Raw genomic sequence first — 21,062 nt, forward strand, 5'->3', positions numbered from 1 at the left:
GGCCTGGGTCTGGGCAGCAGACTTAGAAGTCTGTGGGGCTTCCTCCCTCTCTTCCTCCCTCCCTCCCCTGGCTTTCTGACTCTTTTCTTTCTCTCTGAAACCTTCTTCCTTTGCTTTTTTTTTTTTTTTTTTTTGTCAGTCCTGGGACTTGAACTCAAGGCTTGAGCACTGTTCCTAAGCTTCTTTTTGCTCAAGGCTAGCGCTCTACCACTTGAGCCACAGCACCACTTCCGGCTTTTTCTGTGTATGTAGTACTAAGGAATAGAACCCAGGACTTTGTGCATGCTAGGCAAACACTCTACCACTAAGCCACCTCCCCAGCCCTCCCTTTGAATTTCTTGACTATTTTCAGTGTGCCTGTGGTGGAGTCTTCTTGATCCTTCCGGGACTCCAGAACCTTCCTCCTTCCTTCTGTCTGTGGTGTCCCTCCCCTCATTTCTCCCCCCCTCAACCCAATCTGTCTTTCATTCCTCTCCTTCCTCTCTGTCTCCAGCTCTCTCGTCTTCCCACGGGCTCAGTCCTCCCAGTCTATGTCTGCAGCTGGATGAATTTCTATAAACAATTCAGTTTGTAATGCGTTCAATTGTGTTTCATCCTTATTAGGAGCTTATAGCATTTGGAGAGGAGGACTTGGGCGGCTGAGAGGCTGATAGCCTCTCTGTCGGCCGAGTGCCTGGAAGTGGAGCGTCCCCATTTGCAAATTAACTTGAGCTCCACATATTTCATTATCTCTCTACATTTCCCCAGTCAAAGATCCTGAGTGTCTCTCTTTCCTTCCTCTCTGCTTGAGATTTTTCTCCTTTACCTTCCTCCAGTCCCGGGAGATAGGTTATTAACTGCAGGAAGGATGGAAGACACAGAGCAAGGAGGATTTCCATTCAATGGCTCCTTAGCATAATCCTTGGGACACCAAGGGAGAGAAGAGGCAAAAGTTTGTGCATCATAGAGAACCATGGTCATGGAGGAGGCCAGCCTTCACAACCCCAAACCTGAGGGTCTGGGGGCCCACCGAGTGGCTTGACATGGGGTTCTCCAAACCTAAAACTCTGAATAGGGAGTGGGAGAAACAGCTGCACACATCTGGAAGGGCCTTGTCAGGCTCTCTCAGTCCAGGGACCAGCCAGTGCTTTTGATGTTTGATCTCACCCTGGGCGCAGGGAGGGAACTAAGGAGATGTTAGGAACTACTCGTGGAGACACCCCCTGCCACCAGCCAGCCGCCCCTTCCCAACCTCCTGACAGCCGAGCTGACTTCCAAGACCTAAATGAAAGGCCAGAAGACCCAGTGCTGAACCCCCTCCCCATAATAACGGAGCCAAAGCTAATTCCCTGGGGGAAAAAGAGGAGGAGTGGGGGGGGGAGGGTTGCAGCCTTCCATCCCTCCCTATGCCTTTCTTGTCTACCCAGGCCCTAGGAAGGAGGCCGAGTGCCAGACCACAGTCACGCTTCATTTTGGCTCTTGTTGTAGAGGGCAGGTAATTGATTAAGATTTTTTGTTTGAAGATCTATTTGGAAGAGGATGTGCTGGAGAAAGCAAGGAGAAACAGAAAACTGCTATCAAATAGGACTGGAGTATGGAGCTGGGGAAGCAAACAAATCTACATTTATTGAGCGCCTGTTACACGCACACAAACTGAGAGAGGGAGGTATAATGTGCAATCATAAATAGGCACGGTGAAGATGATAGACAAAGTTTTGCCTGGAGACCATGAGGAGGGCTTCCTGGAGGTGGTGATATTTGAGCTGGCCTGAGAAGGATGATTAGGAGCCTAACGACAAAGAGGAAAGGGAAAGTCCTTCCAGGTAGAGGAGGCAGCAGGTATTGCAGGAGAGCTAAGGCTACTCATGGACTACAGCATGGGCATGAGAGTATGTGAAGCTGGAAGGGGAGACTTGGAAAGGCTCCCAGCTACTGACCTTGCACATAGGACAATTTGTAAGGTGCTTTTCAAAGTCAGGTTGTCATCAAGCCCTTGCCACAAGCCATAGGCAGACAAGTTTTCCATCTCTTTTATGTTGCCCAGCAAGTATGAAAGCCTGAGTTCAATCTGCAGCACTGGGGAAAAGAAAACAAAGAAAGAAGAAAAGAGAGAGAGAGAGAAAAGGGAGGGGATTGGAATCCCATTGTAAAACTGAGTCCGAACCTCACCAGTACAGAAAGCACTCCTTGCTCGAGTCTGGCTCTTATGCGATACTTAGCCTGAGACAGATGCAGTGAGGTGGGGTAACCCCCAGCCTGGCCTAGGAGCAGAGAGACAGGGGGAGGGTGAAAGGGTTACCCAGCTGTCTTCTTGTGGTGTGACTGAGATGCAGAAACTCAGGCAGCACCACTCATCTAAAAGCTTACTAGTAACACAGGGCTGGCCGCCACCCCAGCAAAGTGGGAGAAGCTGGGGGCAGGCAGCGGGTCATAGTGGTTTCACTTTGAGGTGTGTAGTGGCCTGGGAGAAAGTGAGAGAAATTAGGAACGGTTGTCATTTGTTATCTAGGGCTGTGAAACAAATGACTACCCAATTCAGAGGCCTAAATATTTTCAAGCATGTGTTCAGTTGCATTGTCTCTGTGATTTTAGATCTTAGTGGAGTAGACCTGGGGTTGTCACCAAAAGTCACCTGGGTCACCAACTCGGGAAGGAAGGATGCGGGAGGGAGGGCGGATGACTGACTTACCTGGCTGGCCCACTGATACTAACTGGTTCTGCCCAGAGCAAGTAGTATAGAATTGAATAAGAGGAAAGGTCCATGTCTTCATGATCTGAAGACAAGAAGCATGTAATCTCCAAATCACCTACCCTCCCATGATGCCTACACTATTTTGTTCATGACATTAGTCCTCTATACAACCAAGTGGGTGTCTGGGCTCTCCATCTTACCGCTGAGAAAACAGAGACTTCTCTTGTTACTCCAGTCACCCAAAGCTGAGGCTGGAACCCTGATGTTCCTCCACTCTGAACCCAGAAATTCTCCACCCTCCCCCAAGCTCTTGGGAGTAGAAACCACAGGGGGTGGAGCCCAGATCTGTCTGACCTAGCGGGGAGAATAGAAAGGGAGGAGGGGGGGGGTAGTGACAATCAGGCCTCCCAGGCCTGTGAAATAAATATAATCACATGTTTGCCTTCACAGAAAGCAAGCTCTCAGGCTGATGGGGGAGGCAGAAGGGACTCTTCATCTAAACACGCTTCTACCCTGACGGCTTGTGTTTCCCATTTAAAACCACATTTGGGATGGCTGAGAAAATATGCTTGGTCTGGGTGCATTGGTGGTGGGGTGGAACGCGGGGGGCGGTGGAAGGGGCTGGGGGGGGTGGAATTCAACCTGTTGGATCTCTTAACCCTTTTCTGTTGCCCCTAAGAAAAAGCTCAGCCCTGCCCCTTCCCCATCCCACTGCCTTCCTTATTCATGGGGTGGTCCCAAGACCACGTCCCACCTTCTTTCAGTCCTTAGGAACTGAGTTGAATTCAGAGTCTCCTGGTGGCAAACTCAGTCTTCATGGCTTGAGATTTTGAGAATGACTTTAGGCCAGTGAGACCTCTGCTTCGTCAGAGCCTGAGGACAAGGACACCCTCTCCCCATGTCTCCATTGGAGCTGACTTGATTGGATGGAATTGGTTTTGTTCTCTTTCTTCTTTGGCCTTAATGGCATCGTTTCCTAGCAATGTTAAATTGTAAATGTTGGCTACTGGTCTTTGAGACAAGAGTTTACCAATGCAGTCACTGGTCTTTTAATAAAGACTCCAAGATTCGATCCTCAAAATGTGACTTCTCTGTTTTTCAGCTTATCACAGTTGATATCCAAGCACTGAGGCCATGAACTTGGCTTCCTCTCTCCTGATCCCTGACCCCCACAGTTTCCTCTGTGGTGGAATGGGAGGAAGAGAAATAAATCCTGAGAGAGGATTAGGGTCACAAAGGTCGCTTGAGAACTCCACTGGCGGCAGAGTAGATAGATAGATGCTAGGAGGGAATCCTCTTTCCTGAGGCAGCCCCCCTGAGGAAGGGGGTGTGGTAGGTGGCAAAGGGGCCTCACCCTGCCCCTGGAGATGCCCATTCATCAGCTTCACAGACCCACAAGATACTTGATCATTCCTTAGCCATGATGACATCACAGCAGCTCTGGTCCCAGGCTAGGGGAGATAATGGATGAGATGGGAGTTACAGATTGGCTAGGAGATAGGACTAACTATCCAAATATAGGCGATGGCATAAGAACACAAAGTTTTCCCAAACAGAAACAAATAATTTGTGAAGAAAAGCTGGAAACATGATTTTTGGGGGAGTCTAAGATGCTAGGAAATACCTAGCCCCCGCCTCTCAAACAGCAGCCAGTACAGGGGAGACGCAGGAAACAGGATTGTGTTTGGGTGCGAACAGATTTTAAAACAAATATATAGGAACTTATCAGATAGGTTTAAGGATTTGCGGACAGTGAAGTGGGTAGGAAAGGGAGGGAAGGGGGGAAAAAAGCAGATTGGAATGATAGAGACTCATGGAGGTAACATTTGTGCTGATACCTTGAAAGCCAAGACAGGGATGAAGCCAAGAAGGTATAGAGCTAGCAGAGCATCCTAGCAGAGAGAACAGCAGGTGTCTAAGGCCTGATGTAGGAACAAACCACCCTGAAAAAAAAATGCCAGGATGGGAGTGAGCTAGGCTGATTTAGAACAAGTGGCAGACTGGCTAGAGAAGTGGCCAGTGGCTAGATGTGTGGAGAGTGTGGTGCAGGGAAGGGAGACCAGAGTCCAGCTGTTGTAGAGTCCAGCTGAGAACCACAGTAGTAGTGACCTACTTCAAGGAGAGCCCCATCCTGGGTTTGGTTTAGAATTTGAGTCAGCAGCCCCTGCTAACCACTGCCTGTGGCTGAGGGGTTACAGAGAGGAGCGATACCTGGGCCTTGGCTAGAAAAGCCAAGAGGCTTCACTGTGGACTCTACAATTCATTCATCCCCTGCTGCCCAAGCCCCGCCCTCCCTTAGCAGAGGCTGCAGGACAGTTGTTCATTCATGGATTCTGGCAGGAAATACTCCTTGAGCTTCAGCCATGTGTCTCTTCCAAGTCTTCATCGTGCTCTGTGTCTGCCCCATTGCTAAGAGTAGGCTGGCTAGCTCTCCCCCTACAGCCTACTGGGTGTGGCTTCTCATGCTGCTGCGGAGATGCTGGGGCCTTGGAGAGCTTGCAAATCAATCTGTGTGTCCAGATACTCCAGAGGAAAATGAGAGTTCTGATCTAAGGGAACCTAAGGACCCCACTCATCTCTGTGCCAGGCAGGACAGCTTTGGCCACTGTTGTGTGGAATGAAAGACAGTACAAGGGATCTTAAGTATCTGGAACAAGACTATGCCAGAGGACAGTTCCCCCAAGTACCAAAGGACCTATGCCTAGAGGTGATTCTCTTTCACTATAGCTCTTGTGACATGCAGGCTCAGACTGGATAAATGACTTATCAAAGGTCAAAGCAATTTCTCAAACCAAGTCTAGGTCTCTTGCATTGACAGCAGTTGAAGATGAAGCACTAGAGCACTATGGGAAAGCCCTCAGCATCTAAGTCTTTGCCCCCAAGGGTCTTCCCATTTCACCTCGGTACTTCATCTCCCCCCGCCCCACTCTCAGCACTGATACCTGTCTGGTTGTCCATCTGGGTAGCTTAGGCCTCAGCTGCCCTTGGACACACATCCCTTAGTGACCAGGGCTCTGGGTGGGGTCAGATGCATCAGATGGCAGCCCTGAGTTGCCATCCCCACCCCCCACTCAGAGCTCGAGTCTGTCAGCAGTGATGGATGCTGGGCAGCAGGCAGCAGTCCTTTGGAACAGATCCTGGATCTAAAAGCCTCACACAGCCATCCTGAGTGGGAGGTGGGGGAGGGACACAGGGGTCCCCCCAGAGTCCCGCTCCCTGCCATGAATCAGTCAGCCAGCAGAGCCAATTAGCACAGACAAGAGCCTGCAATGAATCATGAACCCATTAGTCCGATCGGCTCACTCCTCTACATCCCTCTCTACCCACCCCCCACATCGAAGTAGGGTCCTGGCCCTGGTAGAGGGTGCTGCTTCTCTCTGGAAGGGTTTCTCCTCTCCAGAGCCCCTCCCTCTGAGAACCGTTGAGAAGACCCTCCTGCAACTCAAGCTGCTGTGGGCAGAGCTGCATTCCTGTAATTTACATATCATTTGCATGGCTCAAGGGCATTGGACACTCCCTGCCCCAGGTCCTCCCACCTTGCTAGACTGGTTCTGCCAACAAAACATCTGGCTGGTGACCTCTTAGTGAGGCAGCCTGCTCATCCTTCTTTCCTCCAGGGTAGAGGGGCTTCCGAGGTAAGAGGCTTAATAGACATAGCTCCAACTAAATCAGCCTCACCAAAGTCCAGGATATCTCCTTGAACCCTTGGGGAGTGGTGTCTCTACACTGATGTCATTCACAGCAGGCTGAAGCCCCAAAGCTTCAATCCACTCCAGCCATAGGACAATGGCTGACCCTAAGCCCAAATTAAGCAGTGGTAGGGAAGAAGACAATGGGGTCAGTTGAGCTCTATACCCAGGGGGTCTCAGCCCACTTCTTTCTCCTCTGTAGAACTGCCCAAGTCAGCAGTGCAGAGGTATTCCATCTCCTCCTCATCCCTCTCCACAGCAGACATGTGAATATGGAATCTGGTCAACATCATCATGAAATGGATTCTCCTTGGGGTCCTACAAACCAGCGATGTGGCAGCTTAGGTTCTTGGCAATTTTAACAATCTCTCAGTGGGCTTTCAGGGTCCTACCTTCTGATTCCTTCCTGCATATTTACTGCTAGAATGCAGGTTCTCAGATACAATAAAAATCTTTGAGTCCTACCTTAAACAGGTGGGTCCAAATTGACACCTCACTACTCAGAAACTGAAGATCATGGTTCAAGATCAGCCTTGGCAGATAAGTTTGAAAGACTCCATCTGGGTAGAAGAAGCTGGACTTGGTAGTGGACACGTCATCCCAGCTATGACAGAAAGCATAAAATAGGATAATCATAGTCAGTGTGTAAGACTCTGTCTCAAAATAACCAGAGGAAGGGCCGGGAGCGCGGCCTAGCAGTAGAGTGCTTGCCTAGCATGCCCTGGTTTTCATTCCTCGGTACCACATGCACAGAAAAAAGCCAGAAGTGCTACTGTGACTCAAGTGGTAGATTGCTAGCCTTGAGAAAGCCCAAGGACAGTGCTCAGGCCCTGTATTTAAGCTCCAGGACTGAAAACAAAACCAAAACCAAACAAAACCAAAACAAAACTCAGAGGGGCTCAGTGGTAGAGCACACTTCTAGCAAGCACAAGGCCTTGAGGTCAAAACCTAGTAGTAAACAACAACAACAAAAAGATCCCCTCCATTGCATTCAAGATGAAACATTAAATGGCCTTCATAGTGGACCTAGAATACTTTTATTTTATTCTCTCTCTAGCTGTCTTGGGGCTTGAACTCTGGGCCTGGGCACTGCCCCTGAGCTCTTCAGCTCAATGCTACTGTCCTACCTCTGGGCCAGGCCTTGTCCTTGAACTCTTCAGCTCAAGGCTACCATCCTGTCCCTTGAGCCACTTCTGGTTTTCTGGTGGTTAATTGGAGATAAGAGTCTCTCGATCTTTAGTGCCCCGGCTGGCTTTGAAGCTTTGAACCTCGATCCTCAGATCTCAGCCTCCTGAGTAGCAAGGATTAGCGGCATGAGCCACCATACCCGGCTTCTCCCCCCTCTTCTTCTTTTTTTTAAATGTTTTTATTGTTACTATAAGGGTGATCTACAGAGGGGAAACAGGTTCATAAGTTTCAATGTTACTACTTCTCTCTCTCCCAGCTTAGAGTACTCGTCAGACTCTGTTTTTGGCCTGTTCCCCTTTAATGTTTAGTAAGCCACGGCCACGTGGTATTACTCATCTTGCCCAGAATGTACCCTTGGCCTTTTCCCTACTCTCATCTTTGTTAGAAAGTGCTCTTCTCCATCTCCACCTGGCAAACTATACTGTCTCCCCACAGTCAGTAAATGTTATCTCCTCTGGGAACCTTGGCTAGCCCTGCTCCTGCAGGGTGGCTTGCTCCCCCTTCTGCACTCCTGCAAGTACCTAGCTTAGCCTCCTAGCCCCATACCTCCATAGTTATCATTGTCTGCCCAGCCCCTGCTGAGAGGCCTGGGCAGAGGCCTCAACTAGACAGGCTCAACTCTAATTCTGTGATCAGATCTGGAACATTAGAGACGTTCAGTAAAGATTTGATGGATGGTCTAACCTTCTTCTCTCTTCTAGTTTACAACTTCCTGTTCATCTGGTTCTGTCCCAAGATGAAGCTATCAGATACAGGAGTCTTGCTAGAAAGCCGGAGGTGTGGGGGGGAATGGAGGAGGCGGTGAAAAGCCATCCTGGAAGCTGGGCATGAGTGAACGTGACCCCTGGACCCACAAGTGCCTTGTCTGGACCAACCACATGGATAAAAGAGAAATCAAGAAGTCCAGATTCTTGGCCGCAAGTGTGGCCTAGTGGTAGAGTGCTTGCCTAGCATGCACAAAGCCCTGGGTTGGATTCCTGGTTACCACATACACAGAAAAGGCCGGAAGTAGTGCTGTGGCTCATATGGTAGAGCACAGGCCTTGTGAAAGCTAAGGATGGTGTCCTGAATTCAAGCCCTAAGGGAAAAAAGTATAGATTCTGAACTACAACAAGAGACTATGAACAAGCTACTTCTCTTCAATGGGCTTCAGTTTTCTCATCTGTTTAGTAAGGTAGAGGGAAGACATCAAAAGTCGCTTGTAGCTCTGATATTTATAAATTGGTTGGTTGTTCAGTGATTCCATAGCCCGTGAAGGTCCTGGCCGGCCAGCCTGGTGCATGAATGAGCAGGGAGAGTTGTATCTGGGAGATAGGATAGGCTGTCCAACCTAGACTCACAGCTCTCCCAGGAGCATTCTAAAGAGAATGAGGGACCAGCTGGAGAGGAAGTCAGAGCAGATACGTGCAAGGAAAAAGCTGCGGGATGGAGACTCCCAGGGAATGAATGGATCTTTGTAGCATCTTTTTCCAGGGCTGGTCTAGGGGTTACTAAAGCCAAGCAATGCTTAGAAGATTAGAATCTAAGGGAGTTCGGGTGCAATGAAAAGGTACATGCTATGCAAAATAAAAAGAATTGGGATGGGGGCCGGGGATTTAGCTCAGTGGAAGAGCCCTTGCCTGGTAAGTGCAAGGCCCTGAGTTCGGTCCTCAGCTCTGCAAAAAAATTAAAAAAAAAAAAAGAATTGAGCTAGGGATGTGACTGAGTGATAAGAGTACCTGCCCTTAGGAAATAAGCCCAGTGCTGCGAGATCCCTAAGGTCAAGCCCTGGTACTGATAAAAAAATAAATAAATAAAAGAAAGAAAGAATAAAAGGGGAAGAGGAACAAAAACCTGCTCATGCGCTCATGCGTGTAGATGGACATGTGGTGTTTCAGTTCTGTCTTCACGCTGCCGCAGGTGTGGTTGTGTGACTTTGGGTCACTGTTTTCCGTGGAACACATCATTCTTGACTATTCCTAGTGGCTGAGGCACTGGCACATAGGTGGGGAGCCCACCAGGGGACTGTCTGCGCCGTCCTCACCTCTCACTCCTCTATACCATTCCTGCCAGGCATTGCTGGATTTCTCTGGGCCTTTCCTCTGCCCCCCCCCCCCCACTTCCAGGCAGGCCTACGATCCTGGTTTTTGTCAGCAGGGTGGTAGAAGCCCAGGCTGTGGTAGGTAGGCCAGCCCAGACCTCCCTCCCTTTCCCCTTCCTCATCTCCCAGCTGATGCCAGCACAATCTCCATTCTTCCCACGGAGGAGGTGGGAGATGGAGCCCAGGGGGAGGTGTGGGGAGGCATTCAAGCCGGGAAGAATAAGGAGTTGGAACAAACCACTGTCATTTGAGTCAGCAACTCCCTGGGTGAGATACTCCATGTGGAGGGGCAGAGGGAGGTGCCAGTGGCAACCCAGAACTGGGAGGAGCTTTTGCCTCAGTCCATCCCTTTGATCGCCCCTCACCAGCTCCCTAGGTGGCTGTTAACACCCATCTTTACGGGCTGGGGGAAAAGCCAAGACTCTCACCTCATCTGAAGTCCCCTCGCTCCCTTTGTTCTTCTCAACAAGCCCAGCAGTGCCTGTTAGCCCCGCTCCCAGCAGTAAGCGAGCAGTCCTCAACTTCAGACGAGGTAGGGGATCTGACAGGAAGAGCAAGTCAGCTGGAGGGGTTGGTAGAATACCTTCCTCAGCTGACAGAGATAGACAGCTCAGCAGAACGGAGCTGGCTGGACTTCCCAGAGGAGGAGGCCAGATGGGAACAGAGGCCGCAAGGGAAAAGAGGGGAGGTTACCAGAGTTGAGGGGGCATGAAAGAAGTGTAGGGTAGGTGTGTTCATCTGAAGCCGAGCAGCTAAGCTGAGTGTGGGAGGGAGACAGGGGAGAGGGAGGTAATCTTTACATGCTGAGATGATGGCACCAAGTCTTCATGGGTTCATCAATAAAATAGGCCAGCCACCTGCCTCCCTCCAGTTGCTGTGAGGAGTTGACAGTACACATAGACCCTGGCTGGAGATCTCATTCCCTTCTCACTCATTTCCTGTCCTGTCTTCCTCCCTTCATCCCCTCCAAGCCCACTGGGCCCAGCGCTCTCCCTGTTCCATAACATCTGGCCTCATCTGGAAACATCTGCCTGTCCTGCAAGAAGTCCCACTAAGGCTCTGCAGGCAGCAGAAGTGAAGACCAGGGCTGCGGTGGTGGGGGGTGGGGGGGGGGGAGAATGAGGGGTGGGTAGGGGGCGGTGGTTGGACAAAGGAAAGGAACATCTTTCACACTCCCACCTCCCCTAGGCCTTTTTCTGTTCAGACCTGCCATCAATCTCTCTGTCCTGCTCCCTCGCACTGCCTTGACACACACCTGTTTTCCCTCTTAGCTCCTCCTGTGGCCTTAGCAGGGCCTCTAGGATAGGGCCTGTGCTTCCTCCAGCTCTTCCTTCAGCGGCTCTTCCAGAGATGGATTCTCCAGTCTAGTTTCCGAAATTCTAGCTAATGTATGTTCCACTCCAGAACGCTCCATGTGTTTCTTTATGAAAATACCTTCTCTCCACTTAAGTGATACTTTGCCCCAGTGATTTCTTTTTCTTTCTTTTTTTTTTTTGCAAGTCCTGGGACTTGAGCTGAGGGCCTGAGCACTGTCCTTGGGCTTTCTCAAGACTAGAGCACTACCACTTGAGCCACAGCACCGCTTCTAGTTTTCTCTATGTATGTAGTACTGAGGAATCAAACTGGGTCTTCATGCATGCTAGGCAAGCACTCTACCACTCCTGGCCTACCCCCAATGACTTGTGAGGGAGTAGCCATGCTGTTAGTTGCCCATTGTCTTTGCCTGTTCACTCACTCCACGAGTACATACGAGGCCCTGTACCTCCATTCCATTTAAATCACCCTGGCAAAGCCCTCTGACCTGCCTGGTGTGCAGGGCAGGGGAACCAGGGAAATCATGTCTCCGAAGCCCTTGGTCTCAGTAGGACTCAGTTGAAGTAGAGGAAGGCAGGCTAAGGGATTGTCAGGGTCAACATTGGGGGTGAAGAAAATGGACCTCCAATGGTCTAGCTCTATGCTGCTTCAGAGCTAGAATCCTGGAATTCCATTGTCTCATCCCTCTGGTTACAGATGAGGAAACTGAGGCCAGACAGGGACCTTACCTCCTTCCCAAACGAATTCATTCTGTTTTCAGGATGCAGTGAGCAGAATAAAATGTCCACTTCCTAATCCCCAGAACCTATGAATGTGACCTTAAATGGCAAAAGGGACTTTGCATATGTGGTTAACTTAAAGATCTTGAGAGAGGGAGATTATCTTGGTGGGCGGTAAGGTAAGCACTAGGGATCCTTGCCAGGGAAAGACATCGAGAGTCCAAGAGATGTGAGGCCAGAAGCCGAGGTGAGAATGAGGTGAGCAAGGGGCCACAAGCCAAGAAATGTAGGCAGCCTCTGGAATGAAAGGCAAAGAAGTGCTACTCACCTCCAGCGAGCCAGTCTGGCTCATTTACCATAGACGTCTTACCTCTGAGCTTAATTACTTTGGTTTGCCACTACAATTGTGACGGTTGACAGCAGAATTGTTAATTAATTACTAATTACAGAGAGTGTTAGGGTGAGAAGCTTTATAAGCTCAAGTGAGGACACTTAGGGGCCTTCCTTCTGTAGCCTTTCACCCTTGCTCACCCAGCATTACTTGTACATGCATAGGACTGAATCCTCAGGCACCCCGCCTTCAAGGAACTGCCAATCTAGTTGCACAACAGACAGGCAAAATACAAGAAATGCATAGCAAAATAGGGATTTTTATTGGGAGGAACTCAAGCTAAAAAACAGTATTGCAATAGGAGCTGGATCACCACAGACTTTTCTGCCATTCTCAGGACTATCCTGGGCCAAGTGGGAGCCACTGAAGGTTGTGGAAGAGTGACTTAATCAGATTTTATGTTGGAAAACAAACTCATCTTCTGGGTTGGTTCCAAAAAGAAAAGAGAGATGAGGGGAAGAGGTTTGTTCTAATCTATCCTGTGGGGGTAGAAATGATATCTGAGAAAGCAAGTATCAAGATCATGGCAAGCCAGAGAACAAGACTCACTGTCTACACGAGAGAACTGAAACCCGGAGAAGATTCCATTCGGAGCATCCGGTTCCAGGGTCCCTGGACTTCCGGATCAGTGTGTGTTCCAAGGTATCCTGACAGCCACATCTGTGCCAGGACCTAACATCCATGCAGAGTTAGCAGTCTTCCACATCAGCTCAGGAAGGAGGTGGATGAGGGCTGTGTACTTTCTCTGTTTTTTTCTTTTCATTTTGCTACAGGTCTGCCCAAGGAGCGGATACTGCATGAGCCATTTCCTATGGCCTGGAGCTGCAGTGTGGGTGGAACAGATACAGAAGCTGAGAGAGGGCAGATGTCATTGGTACTGCCTGTAGCCCACCTGGTTGGACCTAAGCTATCCCAGATGCATAGGACTAACACTTTCTTTGTTTCTTTATTTTTATTTTCGGTTAAGGGGTGTGAATTCAGTGCCTCGGGCTAGTTCCATTTTTTGCTGGTTAATTGGCCACAGAGTCCCAAGGACTCTTTTTTTTCTTCTTTTTCTTTTTCCTTTTCCTTCCCCCCTTCCTTCCTTCCTTCCCTCCCTCCTTTCTCTCCCTCCCTCTCTCTCTCTCTCTCTCTCTCTCTCTCTCTCTCTCTCTCTCTCTCTCTCTCTCTCTCTCTCTCTCTCCACCTTAACAGACTAAAAATTACCTAGCCATAGCCACAAAAATGGCTGTGCCAAGACCACCCCCCCCACACACACACACACTTGACCCACAGGCCCCAACAAGATGACAGGCTGACCTAACACCCCTCTGGGGGATGAATGCTGAGACCATCAAGCCCATCAATGAGAGTTAAAGAAAAGCAGGGTGCCACCTGACCTAAGCTCAAGTCATGTATTGATTCCTGAAAAGAGAAGTGAGAGAGGCAGCTGGCCAAAGTCAACAGTGGCAGCGGAATTCGTCATCAGGGCTCTTCTCAGTTCCAGATCAGGGCTGCAGCTCAGAGTGCAGAGCTTGGCTTCTTCATCTTGAGGAAGAGTCCTGGGTGGTCCTTGGCCTGTATGTATGTGTGTGTGGTGGGGAGGGGTGCCTGCATGTGCAGGGCGGGGAAGGGTGGGGGGACTTGAACTCAAGTTCTTACATTCTCCTTTGTCTTTTTTGCTCCAAGCTAGAACACTATCACTTGAACCATGGCTACACTTCTGGCGTTTCTTTTCCTGAGGTGGGGGGTAGAACTGGTTTTGAGCCAAGATCCTTAGATCCCAGCCTCATAAGCAGCCAGGATTACAGGTGTGAGGTACCAAGTCCTTGGCCTCCCTCTTGATGCCTTCATGGTAAGCCCATCAAGACAGAGACCTGGTTTGTCATAGGGCCTAGATGTCAAGAAGGCTCTGCTACTCTTTTTAGACAATCCATACCACCTCTTGAATGCTTCTTGCCTCTGTTTTGGCACCTCCAGCCCATCCAATAGCCTTCCTCCCTCCCTCCCTTCCGTCCTTCCTTCCTTTTTTCCTTTCTTCCTTCCTTCCTTCTTTTCTTTCTCTTTCATCTCTTTCTCTCTTTTTTTCTCATTTTCCTTTCTTTCTTTTTCTCTCTTCTCTCCCCTTTTCTTTCTCTTTCTCTCTCTTTCTTTCCTTCTTTCTTTCTTGTGCCAGTCCTGGGGCTTGAACACAGGGCCTAAGCACTGTCCCTGACCTTTTTTTGTTCATGGCTAGTGTTCTACCATTTAAGCCACAGTGCCACTTCCAGCTTTTTTTGGTAGTTCATTGGAGATCAGAGTCTTACACATTTTCTTGCCTGATCTGTCTTCAGATTGAGATCCTCAGGTCTCAGCCTCCTGAGTAGCTAGGATTACAGGTGTGAGCCACCATGCCTCAGCTCCAATGGCTTTTCTAAGTCACTGACCAGATGCTCCCACTGCTTAATTGCCTGTGAAATGCGCCACAGCCACAGTAACCAGTCCCCACAGAACTCACCCATGCCAAGAGAAGCTCCAGCAGAGACCATCAGGGACCAAATGTTTTGCAAGTGTTCTTTCCTGAAGCTGCCTGACCCCTGGGGTTCATGTTCTACATGGGCATAGGAAGGCTTTGAGAAGTCCTACAAGGTTAGCCTGACGCCCCATTTCCATGTTGGATCTAGCTTGCCCAAACCTTCTCCATCACACTTCCATCCTGTTTGAAAGCAAGCCAAAGACTTGGTGTCACAGAGACCCTTTTGGAAGCAATGAACTAAATGGTATTGCCAATTAGGGAGGGGAGTGACAGTTACGACATGACAAGTCCCTGCTTGCAGGAGTGGGGTCTAGGGAGCACTCACAGAACAGTGCTGGCCAGAGGTGCTAAAGTAAGTGCTGGCTGCCCGAAATGACAGAGGCTTGTGGATCACGAGAGACCCGTCAACACCTCTCCTCTCTAGGCTGTCACTTGGTCTGAATGTGAGTGCTCCAGCTCAGTAGGCAACTTGCTGATCCGAGCATGTCCTGAGATATGGCGGAGCCCCTTCTGGGTCCCAGAGGCCTAACTAGGGGGCCTCGTGCCGTCTTGTGCTGATAATCTTAGTTTGCTCAGGAAACTGAGATCTGAGGATCAAGATTTGGAGGCAGACTGAGTAGATAACTCTTTTCAATTAACCACCAAAAAGGCCTGACTTGGACGTATGGCTCAAGGAGTAGAGCACTATTTTGAGCAAAAATATCACAGGGTAGCTCTTGAGTTCAATCCCTAGTATCAGCATGCATGCATCTACACATATACAATGGGCATCTGCACACACACACACACACACACACACACACACATACACACACACACACACACAAGTCTAGCTTGTCCTGGAGGCCAGCCTCCTAGGGGCTTACCTACAGCCAGAACCTTCCATAGTGGAGAAAGCACAGCTTTGATATACAGTCTAACCCCATCATGGCTCAGCTGCTACGGGGCCTTAGATAAGTCACCTATCTCTCTGAGCCTGCTTCCTCATCTGAACAAAACCTTCACTACACATGAACTCGTGCGTCTCTCAGGCCTGGCCTGGCCCCTCCTTTGTGTGTCCCTCTACTTCATCTCCTTCTCTGTTCTCTGTCTTCCTCCTCTTCCTCTTCTTCTTTTCCACAAAGACTTCTCAGCGCATTTCCTCCCTGCGTGTGTGACTGGCCACTTGCTGGACTCGTGTCCTATGCATGCTGCTCCTTGTCTTCATGCACTATGGCTGCAGGAGGTGGTGGTATGTGAAGAAACCCCTCTGCAGGTTCAGAAAAGGAAGTGCTTGGAAGCTCTGTCCCCAGCCCTGCTACGTCCCGGGCCCGGGCCAGCTCTAATCGCTCTTGAACTGTTGAGTGAGGTGTTTACAGGCCTCTGTGCTGCATTCCAGGACAGATCCCTGCTCATGGGGTCTGTCTCCTCTTTCATCCATGTTCCAGGCTCTACCAGAGGTGTTCCTGTAGCTCTGTGGGCAGCAGCACACAATCTAATCGAAACCAGCCTCTAGGAACGGTAGGTGCATGTCTTCTATTCCCTGGGTTCGACAGGAGCTGTCTGGCTGGAGGATTGCCTGGCTGGGGAGAATAAGACATGAATGTCTTCTATCTGCCTCCAGTGTCATCCAAGAGGATTTTTGTCTTTGGTATTTCACATCTGGCAAAGAGAAAGGAGAGCTGTTCTTTTCTCCCTACAGGGGAGAAAGTCAGGGATCATCCTTTACCCCATCTTTCTCCATTACGTAGCCCCCCACTCCACTCTCCTACCCTGCTCTGTAGCTCCTGTTCCTAGCAAAGAAGGCCTGCATGATTAGTCTCCATTCCCCTGTCTCCCCACTTGTCCCCCTTGCTCTCTGAACTCTGGCCTCACCTCCTCACAGCATCTTATCTATAGTCCCTTTATCTGCCACAGGGCCTTTGCAGATACTGTTTCTTCTACCTTCACTCTTCTTCCATCCCCTCAGGTTTCAGCTCAGGTATCTCCTGCTTGGGGAAGCATCTTCCTCCCTGCCTCCAGCTTCTCTGGCTGGCCAGATCCTCCAACATACTCTCAGAACCACAGCATCCTCTTTTTTCTTTTCTTCACACTGACCAAGATTCTTCCTGTGATTACATTCATGTGACTATTTGATTGATATCTTCTCCTCCTCGAGCTGCAGGTTCCACAAGGGTAGAAACCAAGTCCGTTTGCACTTTCTGTGATTCTAGGCACAGTTTCTACCCTCCAATGGCTGCTCAATAAATAGCTGTTATGTGAATGAAGAAAGCCTTGGGAGTAACGCACCTGTGTGGGAGGTCACCCAGTGTGGCCTTAACCAATGAGGAAAGGCCAGGAACCCAGACCCTGGAGTGGCAAGCGGAGAAGCCGCAGGCCATGTCCTCCTGGAAGCCGGTGTTTCCACCTCTGAGCTATTAGTCACGATTTGAAAACAGAGCTTGTGACAACACAAGCAGCAGCCCAGGGCCTGGGAGCCCAGTGTCCGCTGCCCCTTTACCTCTGAAATGGTCCTTCCAGGCCCCTCCCAGAGAAGAGAAGTGGAGGCTTCAGTCCCTGCCTGAAGAGTGGAGATGGGGTAGGGAGCAGGAGGAAGTAGAAGGAAAGGGAAGACAGAAACGTCTTTGAGAAACTCGGGATGACAGGAGAAAGGCTCGTGGGAGGTGGCAATTGCTCAGGGGGTGGCTGCAGGACCATCTCCCTCATTAATGTCCTTCCCCTGGGAGAGGAAATGAGAAAGCAAAGAGAATCTACTGTCCAGACAGAGCCAGGCTGACTCCTCTGAGCAATCCTGGGAGACTTCCTGAAGTAGGCGAGCTTTGTAGACACCACAGACTGATTGGGAGGGGAACTGTTCTAGCCCAAGGTCATAGGGAGAAAGGAAAAGGTCCTAGGGTGGCTGAGAGCAAGAAGCAGTAAGGCAGTGTGACCCGTGTGGAGAAGAGGGAGCAAAGGAGATGGGAATTGTCTTGTTGTGCCAAGAGGTCCAGGCAAGTTGGGCACAGATGGCTCACACCTGTAGTCCTAGCTTTGCAGGAGGCTGAGATACAAGGATCACTCCCTTCCTGCCTCAAGGCCTTGCTCCCCAGAGCCTCCCCTATGTTGTTGGTGAAAATTATTCTACAGTCTGGGAGTTGGTGACTTTCACTTGTAATCCTAGCTAAGATCTGAAGATCCCAGTTCAAAGTCAGCCCAAGCAGGGTCCAATTAAAAAAACAAAAAGCCAGAAGTAGAGCTATGGCTCAAGTGATGGAACACTAGCCTTGAGCAAAAAAGCTCAGGGAGAGGGGAAGAAGTAACATTGTTCAACAAGAAATGCATTTATTACCTTCTTTACGTAACTGTAACCCCTCTGTATATCACCTTTACAATAAAATAAAATAGAATTAAAAAAAAAAAAAGCTCAGACCTTGAGTTCAAACTCCAGAACTGGCACACACACACACACACACACTGTTCCACAAAGCCCAGTCCTACCGCATCCTCCTCTCCATTCTCCTCCATTCTCCTTGCCTGCCTTTCCATTCTCTGCTGAACCTAGAATCCACTCCCACATGCCATCATTTACTTCTTCCCTTCCGGGAGAAAGCAGGCTCTGCGGGATAGGAAGAAGCTTGTCTGCAAGCTTCCATCAGCACCTGGGACAGTACCTGGCTTGCAAAAGGTGCTTCGTAGGTAGTTGAGTGCCTAAGAGGGGGGAAACAATGAAAGCAGTGCTGCTACCTTGGGAATGGAGATAAAAACCATTCGTGCTGGCTCAGCAAGGGCAAAGGAGGCCCAGAGTGTCTGGAAGCCTCCAAGTAGCCACTCTACATGCCAGGAACAGAGCTGGCTCCCCCAGTGGATGTCAGTGTCTCTCACCCTCCTCCCTCTCTCTGCAGTCCTCCCACAGTGACCTGGCATCTGGCATTCATCAGTCCCTTCCAGAAGTTCCTGTGAAACCAAGTCAGGACGTAGAGGTGGCTAAAGTGATCCCAGATTGGAACAAACTATCCCTCTATCCCTGACCCCCTGTCCAACCCTGTCCCGAGAGCCCCCAACCTTACCACCCCTCATACCCCTTAGGTCTGGGGGAAGCTTGTTGCCATCCATACACAATTGCTGGCTCCAGATGTGAGAGATGAGGAGGGTGACTAGTGGGAAAGAACAGGGGGGCCAAGCAAATGGGACCTGACAGGGGCCGAGCACCTCGGGCAAAGAATGTAAATAAAAAAAAATCAGTAAATATTTAAGGGAAATGGAGCGGGAAGAGGGAGAAGGAGGTGGGGGAAGAAGGGGTAGGGTAGACGTGTTAGATTTCTAACAACATCTGGAGGGTGATCCCCTCCCCCATGTCACATGGAGTCTTACAGTCTTAAAGAGGGTGGCCACTCTGAGAGGGAGGACTAGGGTCTGTCTGGATGCATGCATGCGTTGCAGGGAAGGCAAGTTTGATGGTCTGGGCTATTTATCAGACCAAGCATAAACAGGGCAGTCTCACTCACCTCTCCTGCCCAGCTGCCCACCCATGCAAGGCCCTGCTAGAGCTAGGTACTGGGGGTGGGGAAGGTCCCAGGATGAAAAGATGGAGTCCATATCCTCCAAGAACTTCTCGGACCAAGAATGACGGCAGATTCTCAGGAGGGCCTTAAAAGAAGTCAGCTGTGAGCTGGGACACTGGTAGCTCATGCCTGCAATCCTAGCTACTCAGGAGGCTGAGATCTGAGGACAAAGGTTTAAAGTCAGCCTGGGCAAATATGAGACTCTTATCTCCAATTAACCAGCAAAAAATGCCAAAAGTGGTAAAGTGCCAGGCTTGGGCAAAAAAGTCAATCAAGAGTAAGCTCAAGGGCTGGGAATGTGGCTTAGTGGTAGAATGCTTTCCCAGCATGCATGAAGCCCTGGGTTCGATTCCTCAGTACAACATAAACAGAAAAAGCTGGAAGTAGCACTGTGACTCAAGTGGTAGAGTGCTAGCCTTGAGCCAAAGAAATTCAGGGACAGTTTCCAGGCCCTGAGTTCAAGCCCCAGGACTGGCAAAAAAAAAAAAAAAAAAAGAGTGAATTCAAGCCCCAGTACTAATACACACACACACACACACACACACACACACACACACACACACACACACACACTGGGATGGTGATTTCAAGTGGCTTCCAATTTATACCTACTTTACCAGTCAGACTTCTACAAGACTTCAATGGAAGGATCTCAGCACTGTTGGGGTTCAGGAGAGGAATAGTAAAGGAACTCTACTATTCTTCCAAGAGAAAGAGAAGACACACTCCCCTTCCCCCAGTAGCTCAAGTCTGGGAAAAAGAAAAGCAGTAGCAAAGGGAATCTGCCTCTAGCTTGGAAGTAGTGGACTTAGTGTCCGAAAATTGACATCAGACCCCAGGGGGGGGCTCCTTAATGGAGATCTCCTGAGCTTTCTTCTGCTATCCATAGGGCAGTCAGGCTTGGCTGCTCCTGCCTGCATCCCCTGTTGGGCTGTAGCAGGCAGGAATGCAGGATCTCTAAAGAGGGTTCAAAAGAGGGTCCAACCCTTAGTATCATCCTCTGCCTCCCACATCCAGACTCAGGAACAATGGCCTTGTGTCCAGCAGAGGATGCCCAAAGGGTGAGGTCATCCCCCAAATGGCTCCCTTTGTCCCACAGCCAGAGAGACACCAAGGCTGAGCTTAAGCTGCCTCCCCAATCCCTTGTCCTCAAGCCCCTGGCAGCCCCATTCCCATGAGGGGCTTCCCCCTAGATCCCAGAGGGAAGGAGACTCGCTGGCAGGTGTGGGAGGAGGTGAAAGTCAGAATGAGGACTGAGAAACAGTTCCTAGCTTAGTGGATGACCCCTTCCTCACAAGGAGCTCCAGATACTAAGATGGTTTGTCAAAAACAAAAAGAAAGAAAGAAGAAAAAGGGTTTCAAACCTGAAAGGAAAGCCAAGAGACGCCAACTGTCACTTCTTTAGAGCAAGAGGTCCTAGGAGCCAGGGAGAATGGCAGTTATATTCCGAGGGAAGGCCACAGACCCTCCCCTACAGGGGAAAGCCCCCTCCTCTACTCCATGGCTGCGAGGCCCAGAAGACAAAAAGTATCTGTGGCCTGGCAGAGCTAACGAGAGCCAGAGGCATCAAGAAGGAAGCTCTGCTTTCAGGATGGGCTGAGGAGGGACGTGCTGGGCATGGGCGGTCAGTGGACACAGATTAGAGCTGTCACTTGTGGTGCCAGTGTCATAGACTTGGCATCTAGCATGCCAGGATCTCTCTGGCTGCCTCCAGCTAGTGCAGGAACCCCACCGATTTGTCTCTGGGTGGGACTGCTTCCTCCATCTGCCAATGTGCTCATTCTGCCACCCGTCTTTGTAGTCTGGACTAAGGTCTGGCCAGCAGGACTGAGGAAAAGAGAGATTCGTGAGGTTACCAGGTGGGACAGGATGGGAGCTGTGAGGACCGGAAGGGGCCCTCTGAGAATGTCAGCTATTGGAGCAGCTGCCGGTGGGGAGAGGACTAGCCATGATGGGTTAACCAGGGAGGACAGTGGTGCCATTGGACAAGAAGTAC

The 21,062-nt window shown here is 50.0% G+C and overlaps 1 long non-coding RNA gene across 1 annotated transcript; it reads right to left on the minus strand.

Moving 5' to 3' along the window:
• Nucleotides 1–1,651: 1,651 nt before the first annotated feature.
• Nucleotides 1,652–20,775, minus strand: LOC150051607 (uncharacterized). Its single transcript, XR_016538435.1, has 5 exons — nucleotides 20,431–20,775; nucleotides 10,057–10,169; nucleotides 6,826–6,964; nucleotides 1,917–2,055; nucleotides 1,652–1,768 (listed from the first exon to the last, which is right to left on the minus strand). It is a non-coding gene; the product is annotated as an uncharacterized LOC150051607 (long non-coding RNA).
• Between the last annotated feature and the right edge of the window lie 287 nt (nucleotides 20,776–21,062).

Source organism: Megascapheus bottae, chromosome 17, assembly GCF_031878675.1.
Source record: "Megascapheus bottae isolate mThoBot1 chromosome 17, mThoBot2.hap1, whole genome shotgun sequence".
Lineage (NCBI taxonomy): Eukaryota > Metazoa > Chordata > Mammalia > Rodentia > Geomyidae > Megascapheus > Megascapheus bottae.